This window comes from Ornithorhynchus anatinus, chromosome 8, assembly GCF_004115215.2.
Source record: "Ornithorhynchus anatinus isolate Pmale09 chromosome 8, mOrnAna1.pri.v4, whole genome shotgun sequence".
Classification (NCBI taxonomy): Eukaryota; Metazoa; Chordata; class Mammalia; order Monotremata; family Ornithorhynchidae; genus Ornithorhynchus; species Ornithorhynchus anatinus.
The window spans coordinates 58903125-58928231 of NC_041735.1; the positions used below are offsets into that span (position 1 = coordinate 58903125).

Consider the following 25107-nt stretch of genomic DNA (forward strand, 5'->3'; position numbering starts at 1 on the left):
GTTCTGTGCCTACAAGGAACTTACAGTCTAGAGAAAGACCCAGTTCGATGCCTTATTTTGTAGGTTGATCTCCTGGCTAATTGTGTGTTTTACTGTCACCAGAGCAACTTTATTTCCTTTATCAGGGGACATGCTTTTTTTATGACCACTTTAATAAAAGTAGTTGTACTGGTTGTACTAGTGGACCAACCCATTAAAGTTCAAAATGCAGCAGGGATTGTAAAATTATACAGCTAGTTGAAAACAGAGGTACTTTTGCTTCCTGGTGCTTTATGCACATATTTTCATGTCTCTACCCCTGTGCTCTATAACAAATAATGGTGGTAGAAAGAAGCATTAGCGAAGAAATAAAATGTGATTTTAAAATGTGAATAACCAAATCATTGCTGCTTGCTAACATTACTGTTGAGTTCTCAGACAAGCAAATAGTGTATTATGGTACCTAAACCTTTTTTTCCCCTCCCCCTCCATCCATGATACGTCACCCAAAGAAGGAGCCAAAAGAAATACAAAGTGCCTTTTTATCGTGGCACTGCTGACTTTTGCTGCTGCCTATAGACCAATGTTTTCTGCACTGTATGCTTCTTTTGCTTCATCAGATTTAATATTGTGTGTTATTTCACTTGTGCTGATTTCCAGTCTTCGCTACACAAATCAGGCTACTGGCAGAGTAGCTAAAAGTGTTGGGAAAGACACCTGTAAATATGCATATATACTGATTTGAGGAGATGAGCTGAAATCTACATGGGCAGCATGTTAGCCTTCCTATTTTGCAGTTCTACTGAGCAGAGAATTCTTCCCCAGATGTTCTGGGTGTATGTGTGTGTGTTTTCATAGTTCCTGTGTTTAGAAAGTACTTTTAAAACAATTCCAGTAAACATAGATAGGAATTATTGCATTCTCCAGGACAAAGGTTGACTTTTTAAAAAAAGAATCCCTATTTTATTTCACTTTCTATTTTCCTCCAAGTCATATTGTATTCTCCAGGACAAAGGTTGACTTTTTGAAAAAAGAATCCCTATTTTATTTCACTTTCTATTTTCCTCCGTGTCACAGTCCAGATGCTCATTAACCTATCTGTTCTCCATTAGACTGTGTGACAAATCACCTTTAAGCTTGGTACTACGGCCACTCTCCGGTTCCCTGGAGACTCTGCTGTGTTTGGCGGCTGGTCACTTCTGCCCCCTTTTCCTTCCCTTAGTACACCTCCTCTGGGATTGAAGCTACCCCCTACCCATATGCTCAGGGTAAATGAGTAGAAGAACCAACATTCAGGATTCTAATCCTAAAATTCGGAAAATGAAGGTAGCAAAGTCACTCATTCTTATTCTGGTAGTGTAATAACATAGGGCCTTGTGTTAAAAAAATCTCATTGAAGCTTTACGAGTCATTCATTATTTCACTAATAATTGCTTTCAGGAGATGCAGAAGGAAGGACAGACACCTTTCTTTTTCTCAGAAGACAATTTCGTCAAATGAAAGACAATCAATACTTTTTATTACTAACTCTGTTGTATGGTACTCTCCCAAGCACTCAGTACAGTGGAAATAGTTTCAGAGCCTAGTTATATGTGGAGCCGGTCAAATAGTCCCCACCCTGGGGATCCCCTGCAGAGGTGGTTTCCGGGGAAAGGGAGATGTTAATAAAGGTCTATTCAGATTCTTTGGGTTCTTACATACCTTCCCTTTGTGAAGATTGATCTTCCCTTCAACAGAATTATCTGGCCATCCCCCAAAAGAGGGTGTAGCCTGAAGTCAAGGTGGCTGAGTCCCAAAGATAATGACCAGGAAAAATCTTTACCCTGCCACAGAAAGCAGGGGAAAGTGAAGAAATTAAAGGGGCTGAGATCTGTTAAGCACTAGTAAGTGTGTCAACCATTGATCAAAGCGCTAGGGTAGATAAAAGTTAATCAGGCTGGATACAGCCCCTCTCCCACATGGGGCTCACAATCAAATAGGAGGATGGATGGGCATTGAATCTCCATTTTGCAGTTGAGGAAACTAAAGCACAGGGATGCTAAGTATCTTGCCCAAAGTCTCACAGCAGGCAAGTGTCAGATCTGAGATTAGAACACAGATCTTCTGGCTCCCTGGCCCGTGCTTTATCCACGAGGCCACACTGCTTCCCCAGTATGTGCTATTATTTACTTTTATCACTCAGAGTTGCTGCAAATGAATATGTGGTGATTTGTTATAAGTAAACATTAATTTGCATTACTACTTTAGTGTTTACAGTCTAGTACATTGAATGTGTTGAACTCCTAGTAAATTAAATGGTATAACCTGCCTCTTGATAGTTCAAGTACTTGTGTAAGCACCTGGTTGCTAAATAGGCATATTTTAATTCCCTTGAGGAAAAATGTGCTATAAAATAACAAGGGAAAGTACACATTCTCATAGCATCATAATAAAAGCCAGTCACCAAGTTTTATTGCAATGACATAAGTAGTGTGTTAGAAATTCCAGAACACAGAAGAAAAGACCCAGATTTTGTTAGCTCTCATTTTTTTTCTGGTAATTTGCTTGCTTTTGCTCATTTCCTCATTTGGGTTGTTTCCTAACATGAGAGAATGAGAGAACTTTTAGAGAGAACCACGACCCTTCAACTGGGCTTCATTTTGGACTCCACTTCCTCAGCAATTCGGGAACATTAAGCAATACAATGGCAAGCTCAATGATTCGACATTATTGTGTCTAGAGAAAAGAAAGGCAAATTGTGATTTCCCTATGATTACCCTTCAACTATTCAAAGCTAATTAGCAGCTGGTCAAATGTTCTTTGTTTAGGCAGAGGAAATGCAGAAAGATAAGAGGTTAAGGTGTAAAGGGGAACTACTTGTTGGAAAGGGCAATTGAGTTCACACTTCTCTTCAGGAGAGATTTTCCTGAAGGTCTTCATAGGAAAGGGTCGGTTAGGAGAACATTCATTCATTCAGTCATATTTATTGAGCACTTATTGGATACACAGCACTTAGCGCTTGGAATGTACAATTCGGCAACAGAGAGAGACAATCCCTGCCCAACAACAGGCTCACAGTCTAAAAGGGGGAGACAGCAAAACAAAACAAGTACTCAGGCATCAATATAATCAAAATAGATAAATATACACATAATCAAATATAGTAATAAATAGTATATAGAAATATACGCAAGTGCTGTGGGGAGGGGAAGGGGGTAGAGCAGAGGGAGGAAGTAGGGGGATGCGGAGGGGAGGAGAGGCAGAGGGAAAGGGAGGGCTTAGTCTGATAAGGCCTCCAGGAAGAGGTGAGCTCTCAGTAAGGCATATAAATCTAGTCCAGCCTTCAGTCAAGGAACTAGACTAGTTCATCTTTCTGGATCCTCCCAAATTAAAAAAAGGTTTGAATTTAGAGTAGAATGCCCCTTTTGTTACATACAAGCCCATAATTCCTCTGTAACTGCACTTTATGGACCCCAATGACCTCCTTATAGCCAAATCCAAAAGGCTCTGTTCTGTCCTTGATTTCTGATCTCTGACACTGTGGACGACTCTGGTCCTGGTTTTCCTCCCACCTCTCTCGACTACTCACTCTCCTTCGCTGGCTGTTCTTCCATCTCATAGCTCCAAACTATAGGTATCCCGTAAGGCTCTTTCTGGGTCCCCTACTCTTCTCCGTCTCCACTCTCTTAGGAAGCTAATCTGCTTACATAACTTCAGCTACCATCTCTGTGGATGACTCCCAAATCTACATCTCCAGTCCCAGTCTCTCATCTAACCTACAATCCCACTTTCCTCTTGCCTCCATGATGTTTCTACTTGAATGTTCCACCATCATCTCCATCTTAACTTGTCCAAAACTGAATTACTCATCTTCCCTCATCATCACTCTCTTCCTCCCAATCTTCTCCTCTCTGTCAATAACATCACTATCCTCCCTGTTCCAGTAGCCAACTGTCTTAATGTCATCCTTGACTTCTTTCTGTCTTTCTTTTGGAAACTACTGCTAAATCCTGCTGGTTCTTACTACACAACTTTTCCCTCATTCTCCCATTCCTCACCAACCAGGTTGTTACCATTTTGATCCAAGCCCTTGTGGTCGCACTGTTGTTTTCAATCTCTTCCCACTTCAGTCTAAACTATATATTGCCACATGGATCCTTGTCTTGAAGTGTTGCTCAATCTCACATCTCCTCTCTTCTTAAATCCACCCAATTGCAGCCATTTCTCTCCGCGTCAAGCAGAAATTCCTCATGATCAACTTCAAATCTCTTCACCATCTCTCCTCGTATCGTATATCAGACTTCTATACCTGCTGCTCTCTTTGCTCCTTCCAAGCCAACTTTGTATCTGTACCTCATTCTAGGTACAGACACAGGTTCAGGTACACTGATGCTCATGCTCTTTTATCTCCATTCCAGTACTCCAAAACCAACAGACATGAACTTTCCCCACAAACTCTCAAAGTCCCATCTCCAACAAACCTTTCCCAATTAATTTCCCAGCTCCTGAAGCTGTATAAAAACCCATCAGTTACCCTTGGCACTTACATATTTTCCTTCCCTCACTTGGCACTCACGTTTATAGTTATGATTGATTGTGAATTCAGTTTGTGTATTTAAGTTGCCTCATTTGTAACTATCTTTGCCTTTCTCCCCCATTAGCGGGTAAACTTCTTATGAGTAGGGAATGTGCTTCATGCTTTTTTTGTACTTTCCCAAGGGCTTAGTACAGGGCAACAAACTGTATCAGGGTGGCCTACTGGAAAGAGCACGGGCCTGGGAGTCTGGATCTAGGTTTTAATCCCAGCTCTGCCACTTGCCTGCTATTCATTCATCCAATCATATTTATTGAGCACTTACTGTGTGCAGAGCACTGTACTAAGTGCTTGGAAAGTACAATTCAGCAACAGATAAAGACAATCCCTATCCAACAACGGGCTCACAATCTAGAAATCTGCTATGTGGTCTTGGGCGAGTCACTTAACTTCATTGAGCCTCGTATGTAAAATAGGGATTAAGACTGTGAGCTCTGTGTGGGACAGGCACTGTGCCCAACCTGATTATCTTGTATCTAACCCAGTGCTGAGTACCATGCCCAGGCACATAGTAAATGCTTAACAAACACCATTAAAAAAACACAGTGAGTACTCAGTAAATATATCTTTATTGCCACTAATCTACATCTTAATGGTGAGGTTAAATTCCATGTAGAAAAACCTAAATTCTCCCTATTCAGTTGTAGCAAATCTTTCAAGTCCTTTAGAAAAATTTCAGTTTCATATAAGAACTAGTGTGCTTCCAGTTAACTTGGAGACTTACCATGGCTTAGCAAGCAGCAGATGCACTATGTAGGCTTTTTAGGCTACTGTCCTTGACAATAGCCTTGTGCTTTGAGAAGAAATCTGGTAGTTCAGAACTCCCCAAAGTTTGGACTATGCTTAGCGATTACTGTGTGAGTGGAGGCAGAGAGTAGTGTTGTCTCAAGATCCTAATCAGTAATTCAGAGATGGTCCATTTTGCCTACATCTACTGAGGCATTGTGAGACGTAACCTCGACAGAGGGCAGCTAATTTGAATTCAGCAGAAACTTCTTCCTCCGTCTTGCATTCTAGCACCAATGCACCACTCTTCACATCATTTCTTTGCTAGCCTCATGTTCCATTTGACAGATACAGGTGAAAACATTGGTGGTGCACCTATACTACAAATGATGAAGCCATCTCATTCCCTTGTACACTTAGCCCTCCTGTAACATGGGATTTATGATTGAAAAATCCTGTGTTAGGATTGTTAGTCGTGTGTTAGTCACGTTTCAACACCAGGCACATAATCACTGGCACAATTCATTTCTTCTGACGCCAAGATGCACCGCATTTCTACTGGCTCATAATGGTGTTAGTATTTGTTAAGCATCTGCTGGCTGGAATGCGCTGTACTAAGTGATTGGGAACTACAGAACAAGCAGGAGACTTGTTCTTTGCCCATGAGGAGTAAGCACTTTAATGGAGGAGTCACAGTTGTAGAATATTCCTATATTCCCTAACAAAGTTCTAGGCTAAATGTGTCATGGAAACACATATATGGCAGAACTGAGTGTATCAACATTCCCAACATATATTGAAAGTGAAATCTATGAAATTTGACCCTGGGTGGCTTTAGCAATCTTAAATTATAAGCTTGGTTGAGGCGCATTAAGTAGATAAGCAACGATTCTCCAAATAAAACCGAGTGTCTTCAGTAGCTGTCCGTGAACTTTGGCTCAGCCCATAGAACAGGTTTAATTAATTGCCCTAGGTTAAGCATTAAGTAGGTGAAGGAACTGGAAATAGAACACAGGCTTCCCTATTTTTATCCTGGAGATGATTCTACTTAGTGTAGTGTAAGTGAAAAGTCGAATTGAATTAAAATGTACAGCTCTGCCTATACTGCAAACACTAATTCAGGCTCTCAGGTAACCACATTAAGTGCATAATTGTGTCTAATTCCAGTGGCATCAAAATATGCATCTTCGGTTCCCAACTGGGAGAAGAACCTCCCTAAGGCAAGTTACCACTTTAAGAGGGAAAACAAAGCAACTACCTTTTCTTTTGTTCATCATGTTTATCTTCTGGGCTAATCTGTTCACACCACCTTTGAACATGCAGCATTATGTACAGTAACAGGGGAATTGATGATTTTACAGCACCAGTAGATTGTGGGTTAATTAATACCATTGTTCCTAATGAAGCAGGGTGAAATGAAGTGAGACTGAGCTGAAGCATAAGGTCATTAACATATACTGATTAATATTGGAAATTCGGAAGCTTCATTAAGGCAACGCCACTGGGCTGGAGAAGATGCCTAATGGGGAGGTATTTAATAAAATGAATCTAGATCCCTTCCTAAGTGTATATATATAATTGACCTTCATATTTGAAGGATTCACCACAGATGGTGGTCACCTGTGAGTGGATGTATGACTGAAAAGGTCATTGTGAGATCTAAAGTCCCAGGCCTCACTGGGCATCAAAAAAAGTATGTTGTGGTACTTAAAGTTTGTAGTGCTTGGCGCTGTTTGTTTTTCTTTTGCCTCCTTCTCTGTCTCTCCATGCAACCAAGTCTGTAAAATATGTAGATAAAGGTCAGTTAGAATGCTAGCTATTAGCTGAGAAAGAATCGAATAGGCCTCAGCTACTACTCTATTGGTGTTCCATAATCCACTGCTTCTGCATGGAGAAAGAATTCATGCCACCACTCACTTTTTCCACTCTTGGGTGTCCAACCCTTGATGTCTCTCTCTGCCACTCTCCATGAGCACTTGCGTGTCTGTCTTTCCCTTTTTTCTTAAACTGCTGTCTGGAAGGATTTCATCTTACTACCTTTCCATGAGTCTTAGGTACTTAATGCAGGCTCAGCACAGGTGCTCAGTAATTGCAGCTGATGTTGAACTGTCTGCACTGATGAACACTTGGTCCAATCAAGCCTTGTTTAACCTTGGTTCTCAAAAAGAAAAGAGATCTGACTGGTTCTTAGTATCCTTTGAAGACCTTTAGAACTTTCTGGCTTTCAGAAGATGGGGAAGGCTTTGACTGCCACTGTGATTGTGACCATTGTTGTTACTGTTGGTCTCTGAGCCACAAGGAGCCCAGAACTTGGCTCTTTTAGCCACAAAGCCCAATGTCATTTGTGGCATATATCCTTGTCTCTTCTATTGATTTATTCACTCCAACCTTCTTAAGTGTCTATCACCTGGCCCTCTCCCCTTCCTAAGTCTTAGAACGTGAACTCTGATGGGATCAGAGATGTGTCTAATTTTCATCTGTGAGTTTTTTCCCAACACTTAACTCAGTGCTCTGCACTAAGTGTTTAATAAATACCATTTTGTTACTACAGTTACTACTTCTCCACCCTGTGTGACCTAATTTAAGGCAATTCAGTCTGGCAGGAACACTACAGCACTGGTGAAGTAAGTTAATGCATAGGCTTTTGGGACTACAAAGGACTCACCTTTCATTCATTCATTTAACAGTATTTATTGAGCGCTTACTGTGTGCTTGGGAAAGTATTCATTCGATCATTCAATAGTATTTATTGAGCGCTTACTATGTGCAGAGCACTGTACTAAGCGCTTGGGATGAACAAGTCGGCAACAGATAGAGACAGTCCCTGCCGTTTGACGGGCTTACAGTCTAATCGGGGGAGATGGACAGACAAGAACAATGGCAATAAATAGAGTCGAGGGGAAGAACATCTCGTAAAAACAATGGCAACTAAATAGAATCAAGGCGATGAAAGTACAGTATAACAATAAACAGACATATTCCCTGACCACAATGAGCTTACAGTCTAGAGGTGTACACTCACGTGAGCACTTTGAGAGTGTGCCATTAACCCCCTCTGCCCCCAACTCCTTACTCTCTCTCCTGACCCATTTTAGGCTGTGCGTAGTCACTGGGATCTGACTTTGTGATTTCCCAAATAAATTCCCAAATAATTTTCTGGCATGGGAAGAGAAGGGAGTGTAGGGAGAGTGACATGCCTTCACTCTCACCTTTTAGATTCCCAGAAGAAATTTATGTGCAATTATCTACATCAAGTGTTGGAGATAAAACTTTGTTTTTAAAAGCTGAAAACAGTCCCTTTGGTTTCATTTTTACCATATCCCCCTCAAAAATTCCCCATTTTGATTTTGGAGATATATGGTCCCCGGCTACTCTGATCATCTTCCTGAAACATCACTTGGCACCCATCTCCCCACTGTTCAAAAAACTTTCAATGACTGCTCATCTCCCTCTGCATCAAGCTTAAACTCATAACCATTGGCTTCAAGGGTCTCCCCCAGCTTTCTGCATTATATATATTGAGCCTTCATCAATTACTCCCTAGCCTGCAGTCTTCACTCCTCCCCAACTCATATTCTAGTGGTCAGCCATTCTCAACTCACCCACCTGTGACTCTTTCTCAGGCTGTTTTCCCAGCCAGCAAATCGCCTCCTGATCACAAATCTGCCCCTCTGCCCTCCTCTTCTTCAAAAGCCCTCCTAAAGTTTTATGTCCTCCAGCAAGGCTTCCCTGATTAATTCCCAACACCCCAAGTTGTATCAGCCTAACAGCCACCACTTGCATTTATGTATTTGTAAATCATTGTCAGCATTTATGTATAGCTGTTATTTTTTATGATTTTTTAAGCTATTATGCGCCAAGCACTGTACCAAGTGCTGGGGTAGATACAAGCTAATCAGGTTGTACGGACTCCCTGTCCCACATGGGTTTCACAGTTACAGAGCAGCATTACTCAGTGAAAACAGCACGGGCTGGGGAGTCAGAAGTCATGGGTTCAAATCCTAGCTCCGTCGCTTGTCAGCTGTGTGACTGTGGGCAAGTCACTTAACTTCTCTTGGCCTCGGTTACCTCAACTGTAAAATGGGCATTAAGACTGTGAGACCACATGGGACAACCTGATAACCTTGTATCCTCCCAGTGCTTAGAACAGTGCTTCGCACATAGTAAGCACTTAACAAATGTCATTATTATTATTTTACGGATGAGGGTACTGAGGCCTAGAGAAGTGAAGTGACTCACCCAAAGTCACACAGCCGACAAGTGCGGAACTGGGATTAGAACCAGGTCTTTCTGACTCCCAGGCCCGTGCTCTATCCATTAGGCCATGCTGCTTCTATTCAGTTGTGTGAGCAATTATTTATTTGGATATTTCACTCTGGCTTATTCAGGATTCTACTCCCTATCTGATCGTCATTCCTAAGCTCCCCATTATTGTTGCTAAGGCAGTTTCTCATTTCTTCTCCCAACAAAACAAGAGCAACTGGTCTTAAATTGCAGCATGAGGGATTTAGGTTACGTACCAAAGAGAACTGACCAATTGTGAAGGTTGTAGCACACTGAAGAGAATTATCTAAGGAGGTTGTGGATTTTTGTCCAATTTAAGAGTTTAAGAAAAGAGGAGACCACTCTACTTCTGAATGGATTCAAAATCCCTTGAGGGTCTTTCCAGCACTACGATTATATGAAGTCCAAAATTACATTTAAAAAGTGTTGCAGTGCTAATGAGTGGAATTGGTTTGCCAACTCCCCTGTCTCAGAAAGTTTAGTTTTCCCCCGGTGTGCTGAAGAAAATTGAAAAATGTAATAAAGGTGTTTTGATTGCATTTATCTGGGCCTCATTGTTAGGATGTGCTGTTGTGAAATTTTAAGAATTGTATTCTTGAAGGGCATTCAGTGCTCTTTCCTGGACTTGGGCAGAAAATTGAAAGCCCATGTGTTTTCCGGAGACTTGGGAATATTTCCTGAGAAATGTAAATATTAAGCCAGACAGCAGCAGCAGTGGTTTTCAATTTTCTTCTGAAAGACAAGAAAATGGCCCATCCTTAATGTCAGTAATGCATCTGGCATTCTCATAACCCAAGCCAAAGAAGAGTTTCCCCATAACCCCAGCTCCTGAAATTGTGAAACTACCTCTGAGAGTGTGAACGGTCAAAACATAGCTTCCTCAGTGGTAGCTGTGTCACCATCTCAGGCAGCTGATGGGTTTATACCAACCTCATAAGATGTCCCTGTCTGAATATTTAAATGTGGGTGACATCTTTCTCAAACTTCGTATTCTGTGTCGCAAATACAAACAGGATCTTTATTTGCTTTTTGAAAGTGATTTTCTCAGCCAGAGCATGGGTGCCATGGAAAGGCTTATCAAGATGGAGAGAGGCAGTGTTGGTTGATGGCAATTTGCTGATTAATAATCCTTGAATTTGTTCATCTTTCACAGCATGTTTCAATCAAATTATTGCTTCACCGCAATTTGAACTTCTACACTATTTAATGTCATAAAATTGGCTTAATTGACAGGGCAGGCCTGTTGGAAGTCATTTCCTTTGGAGGTGAGAGTGTTGTATGCCTTTAAAATGTAAGCAATCTGGTTTCTCATTGCCCTTTGCAATTCCTTAGTCTTTTTTTCATTACAACCCTCCTCCTCCCCTTTCCATTATCCCTGCTTTCTGCCCTAGGGGGCTTTTCTTGCTGCTCCAATTGAAATCATTCTTTTAGTATACTTGCTGCATTTTGTCCTGTATTTAAGGATAGTATGTGCTTCTCTGCTTCCAGAAATCCTGAGGGTGTCTACACTATTATTATTTGGATATTTAATAATAATAATAGGTAAACATGGGTGGGTGAAAAATTGTTTGATCAGTCTTGGCACCTACACTGTTTTTTCTCCCTCGAATGCTGACTTTCAAGTGATTTTCAAAATATTATAACCTCTTTGCTGGAAAACTAATTAGCATAATGTGTGATCTCTGAATCCCTTCTCTGAGAGTCTGTCTAAACATAAAGATTAACATAAATTAATATAACAATTATATACCTGAGTGCATTTTTTCACTTACATTTTCAAAGCAAAAGTAGATTATGTTAAGATGCCTGGAAGTATTGCCAAGAGGAAATGCTGGCATTTCTAGTTTTAAAGCCTCCACTCCTTTAATTCATCTTTCTCACCATGTCCCTGTCCCCAAATAAAAAGAACAAGATTTATGATGTGACATCCTCATAGGGGTCCATCATTTTTAGATTTGATATTTCTCTTGTGGTCCTAAGAGGTATCAGGCATGTAGCTGGTTGTAGAAATATCTTAAAATTAAAGATGAATTATTGCTTGGGCCCACCAATCTGCCAGTCACTCATTCAGTCAGTCCTGTTTACTGAGTGCTTGCTGTGTTTACTGAGTGCTTGCTGTGTGCAGAGCACTATAATAGGTCCGTGGGAGAGTATGTTATAATAGAGTTGGTAGTATTGATAAAACTGTGGTAGAGAAGCAGTGTGGCTCAGTGGAAAGAGCACGGGCTTTGGAGTCGGGTCATGAGTTCGAATCCCAGCTCTGCCACTTGTCAGCTGTGTGACTGTGGGCAAGTCACTTAACTTCTCTGTGCCTCAGTTCCCTCATCTGTAAAATGGGGATGAAGACTGTGAGCCCTACGTGGAACAACCTGATTCCCCTGTGTCTACCCCAGCGCTTAGAACAGTGCTCTGCACATAGTAAGTGCTTAAGAAATACCAACATTAGTATTATTTGTTAAGGGCTATGTGCCAGGCACTGTGCTAAATGCTGGGGGTGGGGGATATAAGCAAATCACGTTGTATGCAATCTCTGTCCCACCTTGGGCTCATGCTCTTAATCCCCATTTTACAGATGAGGTAACTGAAGCCCAGAGAAGTGAAGTGATTTGCCTAAAGTCATACGGCTGACAAGTGGTGGACCCAGGATCAGAATCCATGACCTTTTGAATCCTAGGCCAGCTCTCTCTTCACTAGGCCATGCTGCTTCACAATGATTTACAAGTGTAGGATTTTTCATGGCAGGGGCTCAGCTTTCCAAGGTTCATGCAGGCTAAGAGCAAAGGGGAATGGTAGGACTCCTAAGCAGCTGGTTTGCAGGAGAGGATGATGGTGTTTATTAAAGTGACAGACACTGTACTAAGCACTGGGTTTGATACTAGATCATTAGACCTGACACGGTCCCTGCCCCACATGGGGTTCGCAGTCTGACAGGGAGGGAGGTAGAGTATTTTAAACTCCATTTGACACATGAGAAAACTAGGTTACCAAGTAAAGTGACTTGTCCAAGGTCACACTGCAGGCAAGGAGCTGGGATTAGGCCCCAGGGTCTGCTCTTCCCTACTGTGCCATGCTGTGAAAAGCCACTGCCCCCTGAGGGACAAGGGCCATGTCTAATTCACACCTGTGTATCCTCTCCCAGTGCTTAGTACAGTGCTTTGCACACAGTTGACACTTAAATACTATTACTACTACTACTCAAAAAGTCATGAATCTTGTTTTAATTTTGCCCATCATTCAGAGCCAGGCCTGCCTGGCATCGATTAGTCAGCCCAATTTTCTGGTTCACTGAGTATGGACAAAGCAGACTTTCTCATTCTGAGAAGAGGCATGGCCTACTGGAAAGAACACGGGCCTGGGAGTCCGAGGTCCTGGGTTTTAATCTTAGCTCTGGCACCTGCCTGCTTTATGATGTTGGGCAAATCCCTTTACTTCTATGTGCCTCAGTTTCCTCACCTGTACCGTGGGGGTTCAATACCTGCTCTCCTTACTACTTAGACTGTGAGCCCTGAGAGAGACAGGGACTGGCTGACCCAATTATCTTGTATCTTCCCCAGGGCTTAGTACAGTGCTTGGCACAGAGTAAGTGTTTAACAAAGACCACAAATTTTTAAAAAATGATATAATGGGTTCAAGTTGTTATCACTTGATGGCTTAATTGGTCTTTTAGAGAGCGAACCTGAACTATGATCCTTCAGTCAATCAATTGTATTTATTGAGTGCTTACTGTGTGCAGAGCACTGTCTTAAGCACCTGGGAGAGTACACTGTAACAGAGTTGGTAGGTATGACTTTTGCTCACAACAAGGTTACAGTGGAAAAGTGTGGGCAACAACAAGGTATTGACATATTTGGTCCTCATTGGTTTCTCTTGAATGTTTCTAAACAAAAACTGATTAACTGCAGGAAAAGATTTAGACCTTCACCGAAGAGTTGTGCCACGTAAGCTATAGCCCTATGTAAGAAATAGAGATAGAGAAAGCTAGCAATACCTATCAACTCTTCCATTTCTAAATTACCTAAATTTAATCATCTTCTGTTGTTCATAGTAGGAGTGTTGTAGAATGAAAACCTCTCAGCTGGCTACCTCCACTTGTGTCTTGGCTAAATTTTTCTTTAGCCACTCGGTGTACCCTGCTAAGGGGATGAGATTCCATTAGCAGTAATGGGATTTATTGTATATGGAGGGAGTCTGTGAAACCTCTCTTCCCTGGAGATCTTTTATAAGTACTGTAGATGCCCATCTGTTCTGAATGCTTGATGTGCAGTCCTTCCTAGAGCAAGAAGCTGGACTAGATGACAGAGAGACCCTGTCAGCCCTCTGTTGCTTTGGCTTTCTGAAGTAGGTGGAAAAAGAGGCCTACTTTGCGCTACAGTCTCCACACTTTTATGCAATAAAAATGCAGTTCTAAGCCATGGATGGGGATGTCCCATTGAAAGACTGTGTCTTAATAATAATTGTGGCACATGTTAGGTGCTTAATATGTGTCAAGCACCGTACTAAGTGCTGGGGTAGTCAGGTAAGACACAGTTCTGTGTCCTCTGGGGCTCACAGTCTAAAGGGGAGAGAGAACAGGTTTTGAATCCCCATTTTAATAAATTAATAATGGTATTTGTTAAGCACTTACTTTTTACCAAGCACTCTTCTACGAACACTGTTCTAAACACTGGGTTAGATAAAAGATTATCAAGTTGGATGCAGTCCCTGTCCCACATGGGGCTTACAGTCTTAATCTCCATTTTACAGATGAGGAAACGGAGGCCCAGAAAAGTTGTAACAAGGTAATCAGAACTGACACCATCCTTCCCCCACGAAGGACCCATAGTCTAAAAGGGAGGGATATTGGATATTTTAACTCCATAAGGAAACCAAGGCACAAAGTAGTTAAGTGACCCTCCCAGCAGCAGGCAAGTGACAGAGTCAGGTTTAGAACCCAGGTTCTCCAACTCCCAGACCCGTACTCTTGCCACTAGGCCACACTACTTTCCTTATTCTCTCTTGAAATACATACAGTATTAGAAGGTTGGTTTCAAAATTCTCTTAGTTAATAAACTACAGTCAATAAATTGACTGCAGAGAAATACAAATTTTTTAAAAAAACAAAACACATAAACCTTATTTTAGGGTTTTTCTCCCCTGACTAACTATGTATATGCACCTATCTTTATGGTGGATGAATGATATGATTCGTATTTTACATTTGAATTCATACATTTATTATGTATTTTAGTGGACGTCTAAATTGATAGATATTTGAAGAGAGGTTTTTATGTTAGTTAAGCCCTCAGTGAGATGAAGCTTTCTTATTCTCATCCTTTTGGTTCTTGTTTACCTTCTTAAAAGAGGATTTGGCTTGTCAGTGAAGGTGTTGTGTAGATGACATGCTTACAGTGTGACATAATACACACCTGGGTTTGCAGTAAATTGCTATGGCAATGAAAATGATTGAAAATTACTGGAAGCTCCCTCACAAAGGAGTCACCCTGAAATAGGTTTTCTGTTTAACTAAGATCTAGCTCCAGCTTGCTGAGCATGCCTTTACTCTTCCAAAAAGTTTGAGTGCCTGGCATAGAATGTAACAAACTAAGAAAAAAATGTACGGGAGTTTTGGCCTAAAGGCAGATAATGGCATATAATTACTTTACACATTTTATGGAATATTCAAAAATCTATCATGCTAAAAGCTCTGAGACAAAAGGAATTTTGAGATGACTTCTTGTAACCCTATTCTGTATTTTTTCTGGGGTTTTTTTAGATCAAAAAGTGAACACTTTGAAATCTGCTGAAGTGATTATTTGCTGTAGTCATCATTTTTTCAAAGCATACACATATTGTCTTGATGTTGCCTTATGTGGAAGCAGCTCTTCTGTGCTTGAAGGACAAATAAAAATAATCATGAACTTTATCACTTTTAAAGTCTTCCCTGTAACTAAATCCATATGAAACCTTAATTTAATGATTATGAATGGTAATAATAATAATAATTGTGGTATTCGTTAAGCACTTACTATGTGCCAGGCACTGTAATAATGATGGTATTTTGTTAAGCACTTACTATGTGCGAAACACTCTTCTAAGCGCAAGGTGATCAGGTTGCCCTACTTGGGGCTCACAGTTTAATCCCCATTTTCCAGATGAGGTAACTGAGACATAGAGAAGTTAAATGACTTGCCCAAAGTCAGCCTGACAAGTGGCAAAGCCGGTATTAGAACCCATGACCTCTGACTCCCAAGCCCGTGCTCTTTCCACTGAGCCATGACTGTACTCAGTACTGGGGTGGATACAAGCAATTCAGATTGGACACAGACCCTATCCCATCTGGGGCTCACAGTGTCAATCCCCATTATACAGATGAGGTAACTCAGGCACATAAAAGTGAAGTGACTTGTCCAAGGCCACATAGCAGATAAGTGGCAGAGCCTGAATTGGAACTAGGCAGCGTGGAATCAGAGGTCATGGGTTTGAATCCCGGCTCTGCCACTTGTCAGCTGTGTGACTGGGGGCAAGTCACTTAACTTCTCTGGGCCTCAGTTACCTCATCTGTAAAATGGGGATTAACTGTGAGCCTCACGTGGGACAACCTGATTACCCTGTGTCTACCCCAGTGGTTAGAACAGTGCTCTGCATATAGTAATCGCTTAACAAATACCAACATTATTATTACTATTATGCCATGCTGCTTTTCATAATGAATGAAACCCTGGTTATAGGAGAAGAAGCAAAGACTTTGTATGTGGCCATATGATAATCACAGGATATGTAACCTCTTGTCATATCATGTATTCTTGGAATTTTATGAATTTACTATTTGTATATAATTACCCCCCCCAAACACCGTCACGTACTAGCAAAAAATAATGAGGCCTGGCCCGATAGACATTAGACATCTTCATGCCTCTCCCTACAAGCCCTCCCATCTATTCTTTTCTCCCCAACCTCCATTGTTTTCTCCCCCACATCCCTTTACCCCTTAATCAGTCTTTCCATTGTCTCTGACACTCTCCGTTTGCCTGTCTCTACTTGTTTGGGCTTCCCCCTCCCCACACCTGTATTCCCACTGTTTTTGCCCCTCTTGATCTCTCTTGGCTCCTTCAGTTTCCTTTCTCATTCATCTTTTCCTTTGTTAGTCAATATTCCTCTCTGTTCCTGCCATCATTTGACCCTCTGTTCTTTTCATTACCTTAAGACACATCCCCACACCCTTAAAAGGCCTTGCCCTTTCCTGCAAGTAACAACTCTCCCTTGGGCCTTTTCTGTTCTTCTTATTCTTTCCCTCGATTCATTCCTTTTTCAGCTTCTCTTAAGCATGCACTCTCTGTTTCCATCTGTCTTCCTTCCCCCTCTTTTTCCTCTCCTTCTCTCCCTTTCTCTCTCTTTCCTTTTCCCTTGATCCTGTAGCCCCTCATGGTTGGAGCATTGTCTACATTTCCTGCCTTTTGGAGGAAGAACCGTTTACAGCAGCTGAAGTGATCAGGAGGATCCAGGTGCTGGCAGGCCCCGGGGCCACTTTCTCAGCAGCTAAAATGGGCTCCAAGCCAGCCAATCATCAGCTTGAGTAATGACTTTGTGACAGCAACCTGTATATCATTATATACGTCCAGGCATGTGAAATAGTGGCTTAGCTATTATTTGGGCAATTTTTGAAGGTGGAAAAAAGGCGGGGAAAATAATCAAACATCTTGTAATGCAAGAGTAAATCCATTTTTCCAGAGGCAGTTTGGAATTTGGGACTACTGCAATTCTGTATTCACTGGGTATGTGTAATTTTCATATATAATTTTCACACCTTGTTAAATCAAAAGGAAAGGGAGGTCCCTGCAAAGTTATTGGGTGCTTATACAATTCAGAAATCCTAATTTATGGCCAGAAGTTAAGAGCAATTTGAGAAAAAGAGGGTGTGTGTGAGTTCCTACCGCCCAAAGGCAGCAATAACTTGTGCAGTGGCATTTACACTTGTTCAGTATCCTTATTTATGGAGGTGTTTGCTAGACTAACTCAAGGGATAAGTACGGAGCAATATGTTCAAGGAATTCATGCAATGGTTCTTTCCTTGCGCTATGACAAGGTATATAAAAGTTATACACTTGATGGCCATTTCTGAAGCTTCCAGATGTAGTGTTCTATTCAGAAGTACAGGGCAAGTTCTTCTATTTTTTATTCCCATTAGCTAGATATCTGGGCAATTCCGGCCATTGTATTTTTACATGGGAAGCAGTGTGACCTAGTGGAAAGAACAAAAGAGTACGGGCTAAGAATCAGATGACCTGGGTTCTAATTCTGGCTCCACCACATGTCTCTTGCATGACCTTGGGCACGTCACTAAGTCACTTAACTTCTCTGGGCCTCAGCTACCTCATCTGTAAAATGGGGATTAAGACTGTGAGCTCTGTGTGGGACACGGGCTGTGTCCAACCTGATTATCTTGTATCTACCCCAGTGCTTAGTACAGTGCCTGGCCCATGGTAAGAGCTTAACAAATGCCAAAAAAACCCTCTAAAATATTCTATGCCCATCTTTTACCACCAAATATAAACTATCCAGGGAAGGATATGATTCTCTTGCTCTGTTCAAATAATCTTTACGCTTCACTGGTGTGTCATTTTGTTTATTGGAAAAGGCTGAAATCCCAGATTTTCCTGAATGTCCAACAGAAATTAACAAAATATGGACGAGCATATAGAGATTGTTCTGTTGCATACAGAACAACAGAAATCTCACTGGGCAATTCCTTTTGAATTGTGCAAGGAATACAAGCCTTAACATGGATTTAGAAAGGAACTTAAAAACAAACATGCTTAAGTCTCAGAACCCAATAGGTTTTACATTACAAAAGTTGGCAAGAAAATATGCCTTTACTTTGGATTGCTAGCAAATAGCTTTTCCTTATTGTTAAACTATACGTTATGCTTCTGCCTTTCTATGATCACAATTTTGGATGTGTACACCCACCAAAAAAGCCAGGAAATCAGTTCTACTCACATAACGTGGTTACATTTCTCTTAGATGTCCTAACATCAAAGACTGCTTTTCTCTTCAATGAGAAATCATCATCCAGCAGTCCTGGTAAGCATCTCTTGTGTCAACATCAATACCTAGTACGGAAACAATTGTCAGGCATAAATGAGGACAAAAAAGACTAAAGGTTTATTTGGTCACAAAGTACTGTGGGTCGGCAATATAGCACTATTATTATAAAGCCCACGTGTGTGCAGTGAATGTGTCAGCCAACTCTGTTGTATTATAGAAGCACCGTGGCTTAGTGGAAAGAGCACGGGCTTGGAAGTCAGAGGTCATGGGTTCTAATCCCACCTCCATGACTTGTCAGCTGTGTGCCTTTGGGCAAGTCGCTTAACTTCTCTGTGCCTCAGTTACCGCATCTGTAAAATGGAGATTAAGACTGTGACCCCCTCATGAGACAACCTGATAGCCTTGTATCTATCCCAGCACCTAAACAGTGTTTGGCACATATTAAGCGCTTAACAAATACCATCATTTTTATTATTATTGTTATTACTCTCCCAAGTGCTTATACAGTGCTCTGCACACAACATTCAATAAATGCCATTTATTTGATGGTTAATAGAAATAAGATTTAAGTACTGAGTCCAGTTTTGAGAAGCAGCATAGCCTAGTGGAAAGAGCACAGGCTTGGGAGTCAGAGGCTCTGGGTTCTAATTCTAGTTCCATCATTTGCCTGCTGTGTGACCCTTGGCAAGTCATTGAACTTCTCTGTGCCTAATTTCCTCATTTGTAAAATGGGGATTACATACCTGTTCTCCCTTCCTCTTAGACTGTGAGCACCATAGGGTACAGAAATTGTGTCTGATCTGATTATCTTGTGTTTACCTCAGCGCTTAGTGCAGTGTTTGGCATATAGTAAGTGCTTAATACATATTATTAGTGGTAATAATAATAGTTACTGCTTTTTAAAATGGATGTGGAGTAACCAAAGTTGATCCAGGTAATTCAAAAAAGTTCTGAGAAAAGGTGAAGTAATTTGGGAGGTTTATTCATTCATTTATTCATTCAATAGTATTTATTGAGCACTTACTATATGTAGAGCACTGTATTAAGCACTTGGAATGTACAAATCGGTAACAGATAGAGACAGTCTCTGCCCTTTGACGGGCTTACAGAGGGGAAGACAAATACAGGGAATGACTTAATATCTGCCTTGAAGTGTACAAAGGATTTTTGTGTGGAGGCTGTCCACCAATTGTTCTGTACATACTCAAAGGATATAGATTTCAGTGGAGAAAATTTGACTGGGTATGAGGAAGGGCTTGATGTTCAGGGTGAATGAACATAGAGCAGTAGGATGATGTGGAGATACTGTTCCTGAAGATATCTTTTAAAAAAAAAAATCAACAAATTCTGTAACTTAGGCCAATTGGCTTCTCAAGATGTTTTCTAGTTTTAGAGTTCTGCAATTCCATGATTTTGTGAATGCAACATCTTGTCTCTCCAAATCATTTGGGTAATCATTCACAATAAGAAACACTGAAAGAAGGCACTAATAGTCAATTCAATAAAACTGATAATGCCAACTGGTTTTGGTGATTTTGCTGAGTGAACATTTCATTTTGCCCTTTGAATTTATTCAAGTTCTAATTAATGCAAATAACTATTGACCTAATGCTACTCTAAGGATTTAATGGTCCAAGCATTTTTGCTTTTGTTTTTCATGTAAGCATGGAATTGTCATGTTTATGTGGATTTAAGATTTTTATCTTAAATGCACAGTTATGTAATGCCAGTCAATATAGCTTCCTGGCATTCTGCTTTTATATAGGGAATGAGTAAATCTTTAGTCACGCATTAAGCCTTATAATGTTGGTAGTCATGACCAAATTTGACCCTTCAAAGTAATTTTTAGAGGTTTCTTAATACATTTGTCACAATAAAACTATCTAAACAAAATGTTTCTCCAGCAGTGAACCCGGCTGGTCTGTGCAATGATAATTGAGCTGCTTTCCACTGCCCACTATCAATTAATCAGTAATATTTATTAATCACCATTGTTTGGAGTATTCCTGTGCTCAAAGAGTGTACAATCTGTCAGGGAGACAGAAACCAAAATTCATTACAGTTAGGGTGAAATAATAGAGCATTTAAGATATGTATGTAAGTGTTACAGGTTTTGAGTACTTAGGAGCCTATCAATTAATCATATTTAGTGCCTACTGTTTGCAGAGCACTGTACTAAGCGCTTGGGTGAGTACAATATAACAGTTGGTAGACATATTCCCTGCCCACAACGAGCTTGCAGTCTAGAAGGTGTGAGTTAAGGTGGTATTCATTCAGTAGTATTTATTGAGATATGAAAGTGCTGGAATGTTTTTGCCATTACTGTAGACAATATCACTCTTCCCCATCTCACAAACCCTTAACCTTGGCATTACCCTTGTTTCTCATTCAACCTACATATTCAATCTGTCCCCAAATTCTGTCCGTTCACAACATTGCTAAAATCCGCATATCCCTCTTCATCCAAACTGCTTATGATGCTGCCCCAAGCACTTAACATTTCCCCCCAGACTACTGCATCACCCTCCTCATTGACCTCCCAACCTCCTGTCTCTCCCCACTCCAGTCCATACTTCACTCTGCTGCCAGATCATTTTTCTAAAAAAAAGAAATCAGTCCTTATCTCCCCACTCCTCAAGAACCTCCAGTGGTTGCCCGTCCACCTCCTCATTGAATAGATTCTCCTATTCAGTCTCTTGAGCTTTAAAGAACTCAGTCCTCCAGGCTTACCTTGCTGATTTCCTCCAACAACTCAGTCCACATACTTCGCTCCTCTTACACCAATTTACTCACTGTACCTAAATCTTGTTTCACTGCCAACATACTGTCCATGTCCTCCCTCTGGCCTGGAACTCCCTCCCATTCATATACAACAGCGCTTATGTACATATCTCTAATTCATTTATTTATATTAATGTCTGCCTCCCACTCTAGACTGTAAGCTCTTTGTGGTCAGGGAATGTGTCTGTTATATTGTTATATTATACTCTCCCAAGCACTTAGTTCAGTGCTCTGCACACAGTAAGCACTCAGTATATACAATTGACTGACAGATCACCACTCTTCCCACCTTCAAAGCCTTATTAAAACCCCATCTCCTCCAGGAGGACTTCCCCAATTTAACCCTCTTTTCTCCTACTCCCTCTCTCTTCTGAATCATCTATGCACTTGAATCTGTACTCTTTAAAGCCCTGATATTTCTCCTGCCCTCAATCCCAAAGCACGGTGTGTACCTACCCATAATTTATTTATTTATGTTGATGTCTGTCTCCCTCTCTAGACTCTAAGGTGGTTTGGTCAGGGAATGTATCCACTAGCACTTTGGTGCTGCACTCTCCCAAGAGCACACTGCAAGTACTCAATAAATACTTTGATTTGATAATATTCAAACCACTCCAAATTAAAATGTGAGATTAGGGTAGAGATGTGGGAAACAGCAAATAGAACTAATTAATGAATACACCATTCATAAGAAAAGGAATTTTGCCTCACATATTGGGGAACTGCTTTTAAAGTGAGAATTATTGAAAGTCATCTAAATCTGAACATTTAGAACACATCTCAAACTAAGGATCGAACAAAGAAAGTATTGGCTAAATTGCAAAGCTACAAAGAGATTTGGACCCAGAAAAGGGAAAGTGAAAATTGTGGTTTGTATTAGGATGCAAGATAATTAGTCATTTAAAATAAAAATGAGTACTCTGCTCTGAAAGATTAACATAGATTCTAATGGAGTTATATTTGTATTGATGTCATTTAAATAACTACATTGTATGAAAAGGTTCATTCATGCTTAAATTAATTTGCACATTTATTCATTTCCAAATCTAATGCAAAGTTGTTACATTTCAGTGCATCAGAAGTCTGCAATTAGACACTGAAGCATCTTTTTTCATCTTCTTGTTCTAAAGATTATATTAAACTTTCAGAACTGTTTTAACTTTCTGTGCATCTGTAGGTGAAATTTAACTAGAAGAGTTCTTCGGGGAATTTAGTATAGAGTAGAGATTTTAAACTCTACATTACTCTCCTTAGATGAAATGACTGTTCTAAGAAGTGATTTTGTCCTGCTCTTTTCATTTGCTTTCTTGGTAATGCAGTTTAACAGATGAGTAGCTTCATTATTGTAGCACATGTAGCCTGTAGACCTTTGAGGTTTGGAAAATAACAGATTCCTCCCGGGCCTGTCCTTCAATAACTTCCCATTTATCAAATTTTCTTGTCCTCATTTTATCCTACCAGAGGATAATACAAATGGAATTTCTTAGGGTTTTTAGTCATATTTTGGCAGGTCTCTTAGTGTGTGACCTTCACATTTGACTGAAACACTTCTGTGCTCCTGACTTCAATTTTCGGGGAGATTTTACAACTATCTCTGATGTAAAAGTCATCGTTCTTATCTTCACTTAAATTGCAAAGCTGCATTTTAACAAAATCATCCAATTAAAATCATGAATTATAATACCAACTTGGACAGTTAACAATTCTCCAGTGCTTTAAAAAATAAAATATGGAAGTTTTAGACCTAATTCTAGATGATGATGAAGATGTTTTCAGATCACTGAGATAATTCTTAACCTTTTTTTGGGGGCATCCAGTTTTATCCCAAGGTGCACAATATTTAATTACCTTATCAACTCTAGATTCCAAGCTGATCTTTATGTTTTTTATAAATTGCAAGAAGTGCTTTGTTCCTGGTGGCTGTAATTATTTAGCCCCCGTGGAAACAATTTTCTATATATGCTTAACAGTGGGATTATGGGGTTTTTATGGGGAATGTTTTATTAAGGGTCATAATTGGGGTATTTAATGAGTAACAAGCAAGTGTGATTGGTAATTTGGTATTGGATTTGAATTAATTCCAAAAATACAATTTCCAAAGTAGTGTTCACCAAGATGACCATTCAAATTAATAATTGTATTTTGTAAAAGACAAAAGACTAAATCTCCAATTTAGTCTGGTGAATATCTGTGAATTTATTTAGATGAAAGATGTTTTTCAAGAACAAAGGTTCTGTTTCCCCAGAAATTTTTAAAAGCCATAATTAAACACACTAAATAATGGAGAATTATAGTATATAATTGAGGAGAAATTGAGCTTTCTAGTCTTTTATACTCATTGTTGCTTACAAATGGCCTTTAGGGACTCACTCTTAAGGCCATTGTGCCTTAAATATATCCCTAGTTGCCAACTGGGTATAAATAACTGTTTTATTCACATTTCAAGCATTTGCAAAAATGTATGCCTTATGAAAAATAGAAATGCTTACATGCAACAGATTGTTTCCCATTTAGGACTACAGCAAATTAGTAATAAACTACTTATTCATATTCTAAAATATTTTCAATATTATTCCTATACTTAGAAAAATGCCCATATTTTCAATTTATTATTTTCATCTGGTTAGGTGAAGCTGCTTGGAGAGCACCAACATTTTTGGTCGAATATAATGAAATTTTACATGTCATGTACAGGTTGCTTCATTAACATCATCTTCATATCAATACCACTTTATCAACTACATTCGTTAGCCCTACAAAGCATGTGACCTCAGTGAATCTGGTCTCCTCCTAGAGAGTGAAAGTAAAGCTCTTTTGTGGTGGTTTGGCTAATTGTTGGCTAATGATGTCCCACCCAATTGAACACCTACTATTTTATCCTCAAAATATCCCTAGTAGTTGAGAGACAAGTATTACTTTCCCCATCAAACAGTTAATCATTGGTAACCTCACTATGGGCAGGGTACTTGTCTACCAACTCTGTTCCATTATACTCTCCCAAGCACTTAATACAGTAAGCGCTCAGTAAATACAATTAATTTATTGGTATTTGAGTGCTCACAGTATGCCGAGAACTGTACTAAGCACTTGGGAGAGAACAATGGAATTAGTAGGCAGGACTTTTCCCCTCAAGGAGTTTACAGTTTAGCAGGAGAGGCAGACACTAAAATAAATTACAGAAAGGAAGAAATACTAGACTATAAAGATATGCACGCTCATTTTTCTAGTCCATACTTCACTTTGCTGCCCAGATCATTTTTCTGAAATTAACAAAGTAAAGAAAGTTCATGTCACAGTTTCTGTTGCATTCATTATATTCTATGCAGATTTGGGTAAAGATAGTTAAGGAACCTGAGAGTGTTTCATTTGTTTTCTTAACCATGTATCCAATTTCCAGAAAAGTTTTCCAGATATAAACATTATTAAATGTCCTTGAGACCAGGATTGAGGACAATAATAATAATTGTGGCATTTAAGTGCCAAGGAAGTAATCAGGTCAGACACAGTTTCAATCCCACAAGGAGCTCACAGCATAAGGAACATCTAGGTACTCATATCTATGCTCTGGAAATATACCCATAAGAAGACTGGCATAATATTATGCATTCATTCGTTCATCCAGTCATATTTTTGAGCACTTACTGTGTGGAAAGCACTTGGGAGGGTACCGTATAAAGATAAACAGACGTAATCCCTGTGCACAGTGATGTGGAGCCAGAACAGAGCTATGAACTGAGACC

General features: G+C 40.1%; 1 protein-coding gene across 1 annotated transcript in view; it reads left to right on the forward strand.

The window, feature by feature from the left end:
- Nucleotides 1-25107, forward strand: part of RAPGEF5 (Rap guanine nucleotide exchange factor 5) — a 238949-nt gene that overhangs the window by 164323 nt on the left and 49519 nt on the right.